General features: G+C 43.1%; 1 long non-coding RNA gene across 5 annotated transcripts; it reads right to left on the bottom strand.

The window, feature by feature from the left end:
• Positions 1 to 464: 464 nt before the first annotated feature.
• LOC123111522 (uncharacterized) lies at positions 465 to 3,785 on the bottom strand. Of its 5 annotated transcripts, none has more exons than XR_006454528.1 (7): positions 3,288 to 3,785; positions 3,114 to 3,220; positions 2,914 to 3,041; positions 2,323 to 2,395; positions 2,100 to 2,232; positions 1,801 to 1,923; positions 465 to 826 (listed from the first exon to the last, which is right to left on the bottom strand). It is a non-coding gene; the product is annotated as an uncharacterized lncRNA (long non-coding RNA). The 5 variants fall into 5 exon arrangements; XR_006454524.1 differs by having other exon boundaries at positions 3,114 to 3,212; XR_006454525.1 differs by having other exon boundaries at positions 465 to 823; positions 3,114 to 3,785.
• Between the last annotated feature and the right edge of the window lie 585 nt (positions 3,786 to 4,370).

The raw sequence follows: 4,370 nt of genomic DNA, 5'->3' as shown, positions 1-4,370 counted from the left end.
ATTTGCTAGAATAGAAAACAGACACATCAAACGCAAGCAAGCGGTCTAAGTATAAATCACCATTCAATTGCAGTAGCAGTGCAGCTGGAAGGGGACCACCACTGATTTTTGAAGTGTAGTGCGTGCATGTATACAGAAATGCAATCAGGGAGAAATGAAGCAATAAATTAGCTGGCAGATCAAAAAGATAGCATAATACAGAGCAAATAAATTCAAGTGCATACCTCGCCTGCTAGTGCTTGGTAACCTACAGCAAGCCTTCCTGAGGAGCAGTCAGCTTGTATCCGACTGGACTATCCTCTAAAGATTTTTAAGGATCGGCTAGAGATGCTCTTACATCCACTAACCAATTGGCTGAAAGTTGACATCCTAAATATTGTGGAATACTCCCTCCGTAAAGAAATATAAGTGTTTTGCTCTTATATTTCTGTACAGATGGAGAATAACTTAACTACTCCATAATATAAGCACCACAGCAATGCAGAGTCAGCTGCTACCTTCTACATTGGAAAGAATACGGTATGTAACATATACTGAAACTGTTCAACAAAATCATCTTTGCCCACTAAGGGATGACGGTCATTTTCAGACACCAAGTGTTAACCAGTAATGACAAAACTTTCAGTCATCATCCTTGAACTCCCTGGTTAGTCAACGAAATTAAGAAACCATCATCCTGCAGGCCGTGCGCGAACCGGCACCGGCCGCCGTAGGAGCAGGCGCCACCCTCCCACTTGTTGCATAGCTCCATCTTCTGGGTGCCCTGCCTGTACGCCTCCAGCTCGACCACTTCTCCATCCCCCTTCGCCTCGTCCTCCCCTGCCTACTGCAATCACCATTCCCCATTACAAAATCAATCATACGGATATAAATTCCCAATGAAATTTCTCGAATTGAGTGTTTAGTTTCGTGAGTTAGCCAAATCAATACCCTATCTCTTCGCTTAATGACGACTTTGTAATATGAAATTGCCAACAAGTAGCCGATTCAATACTATTTCTGAAGAAAAATTAAGCAAGTTCAATACAGTTTCTTCCTGCAATTGAATCCCAAGCAAGCCATGACGTGATAAGAATTTGTGTGGTTCCAACTTAACATAGGAAATTCCTAATCAAGTTGCAGCATAAATTAAAAATATCGAGTTGTAAGTTTGGCTTCATCAAGCAACTGCCAACACTATGTAGGTTCAAAGCTACATCTGTCAAGTACAAAATTATAAACACAACCTGATAGTGAATGCAATTGCCAAATCGTTTATAGAACGTAATATTGCCAGAGTTTCGTCTGATTTTCAGGTTTAAACTTTCCTGCTAACCATATAATTGCGTCACAATCCTAATTTCTCCTTGATTAAGCGACTTCGACTCACTACATCAGACATCTCCTTTGTTCGAGATACATCCATTTATTTGGAATATTGCCACTTAGCCAAAATGTTTGAGCAGAAGAAACAGGTATATTCAATACTTCTATTATCAAGAAGAAGCATAAAAGGCAAGGTCCCCGCAGGACAGGTTCCTATACAATGTGAGATACACTTAGGAGCATGAGGCTGAACAAAACATGATGCCCCGCTAAATCCGGAATATTAAGACGAGCAGCGAACCAAACAACAAGACAGTACACGCAGAGAGGAAAATATGGTATTTCTAGCTAGAAAGGAAGTGAGCAAACCCCGAGAAGGAGAACATCAGGAACCAAATGTAAAAAGCCTTTTAGAAGATCCTCTAATAAATGGCTCTCCTGATATGTAATTTGCCTGAAGAATGAAGAAATCACATGGGATTTAGGACCACTGACCATGAGGCACACCTAGTGCCCCTCCTGCTGGGCGGCAAGGAAGAGGTAGCGGTGGCCTTTGAACCTCTTGCTTAGCTAGGGAGGAGATGGTGGCTGGGCGCAGGAGTCACATGAGATTCAAACCTACAGATGTAGCAAAGCCCCAATAATACAATCGCCAAGATGAGAAATGCTGGTTTGCTTAGAGCACTAAGGCCGACGCGTGAACCACCAACGGAAGTGAAACATAAACAACTGTGACCAGATGCAAACAACCATGGCTGGAGAAGATATGGAGGAAGGGAGGAACATGCACTTACATCGGTGTGAAGAGAAAACCAATAGAGAAGCTGGAAGAAGGCACGGCGAAGACATAGAACATTAGGAGGCTGAGCAGGAACAGTAGGACAACAATTTAACCTGAACCACACTGAGAAAACATTCTCCAAGATCCTGAAAAAATCCATGTTCAAATATTAGTTGTCCCACAAATGTTATTTGTTAAGCTAATACAGACTAAATGAAAACAATAAACTAAAGTACCAAATTGGAGTAACATTCCTTCACTCATGGCCGTACTGAATCCATATCCTCTTTGATTACACTTGGTTTGTATCTGCAAAAAACAAATGGCAGCTTGGTGAAGATTTACAATATAATGCTTCGAAAAAAAATACTGCATGCATGTTCTTAAATATTGATTTCTAACTATGGAGAATTGAGATGATCTTTAACATGATCGTCTCCCAGATCCCAATCTAATAAGTAGTTTTCAAATAAAAAGGAAACATACTTTGAACATTTGGTTGCTTGGAGTTAAAAAACTTAGTAGTATAAGAGAGGCTTCTCATAGCTCACAAATATCCCGACTAACACCACCTCTTCTCTACTAACACTGCTGCTTCTTGCGTCCAGTAAGAGGAAAAAATACATGTAAGATCAATCACTTTCTAGTGAGCTGCACTTAAAATGGATTTATCATCACATCAACTGAAACAGTGCCACCTTGGTTGGCTTATAGATTATCCACAGGCTGTAGCTCCACGTTTCAGTATTTTTTTGAAGTTTATCATACCAAAACATATGCCAACATCACCACATGTGGAATTATCATGCTTCATATAAGAGTATTACCCTGCACTTCCTCGATGGCTATGTCAAACCCCAAGTTCTTTGAAGGCCCCTATCCGCCGCGGCTCGAAGAGACAAATGACAAGCTTCTTCTCAAGCGGCAGTCCACTAATCGAGCATGGTGTTCACTCCTTTGGACAATGATATAAGCAATCAATTTTTGAAATCTAAATGCTCTTTGAACCAGAGAGAGTAATCTTTACCTCTACAATTGCTCGTGTCATCACACACATCAAATATTCTTGGCAAGGGCACATCACACAACATACAATACCAAATCAATCTAGATTCCAAAACACCACCTGAAAAACTTGAAAATTTTGCAGGTCGTCATGGAAAGATGAGAAAAGGGGTTAGAAAAACAGGAAGAAACACACCTGTCACATAGTCTCCTCCACAAACTGGGAGCTTTCTCCTCCTGGCGGCTTGTCCATGGCTCCCTTGACGCCTACAATGACGTGCTCCCTGCCGGCTTCCTGCTCGGACGCCCGCCGAGGGCGTCGCCCTCCCTTCCCTGCAGATCCATGGCACTCCTCCTACTTATCCATATCATCGGCCTGTCCTTAACCCCATGACGCGTCCACCACCTGGGTCCTCCTTGGCCTGGCTGCTCCACCCCCAATGTCGGCTTCTTGGCCCTCTCCTGCTCCTCTACCCCTGGTTTGAAGACGTGGCCATCCCTGTGGAAGGCCCCTTGTCCGAGGACGAGGGCGATGGGCGCCAGCGGGAAGGAGGAAGGAGGAGGAAGGGGGAGAAGGGATGCGGCGGCCGGCGGCTATCCGCCCGAGCAGGAAGGAGGGGAGGGGGTGCAACGCCTATGGTATCAAGCGAGGGAGGTAGGGATGGCACCTGTAGGGTTTGGGTACGGGTGGAGCCACCCCATACCCTTACCCATCCCCTTTGAGCTTACCCATCACCCTTACCCATACCCATCAATGGGTATAATTTTTTCCCATACCCGTTACCCGACAGGGTACATGGGTACCCATAGGTAAAATTACCCATGTTTGCAAAGCATCAGTATGAACTACACATAGTCATAAAAACGACATATAATTATAATCTATAAACAACAATAGATTATAACAACAACAACACACACACTTTTAAACAACAACACATCATAAACAACATCATATTTAATAAACAACATCACTTTCTCGTAAACAACAACACATCAAAACATCATCACACAGTCATATATTTTGAGTTCACAAATTCATGATAAAGTGTAGGGATAATTTTGAGTTCATATAGATTTTATATGGGTACATGGGTATGTGGGTATGGGTTACATGATCCCATACCCGTACCCACTCTACCCGATGGGTTTAACATTTCCCTATTCATATACCCATGGATAACTTTTTGTCCCATACCCTTACCCTAATAGGGTTTTTACCCACAGGGTACGTGGGTAATGGGTACCCATTGCCATCCCTAGAGGGAGGAAGGAGAGG

The sequence above is a fragment of the Triticum aestivum genome, chromosome 5B, assembly GCF_018294505.1.
Source record: "Triticum aestivum cultivar Chinese Spring chromosome 5B, IWGSC CS RefSeq v2.1, whole genome shotgun sequence".
Classification (NCBI taxonomy): Eukaryota; Viridiplantae; Streptophyta; class Magnoliopsida; order Poales; family Poaceae; genus Triticum; species Triticum aestivum.
The sequence above is the reverse complement of the archived record's forward strand: the minus strand, read 5'-3'. Positions and strand labels throughout refer to the sequence as shown.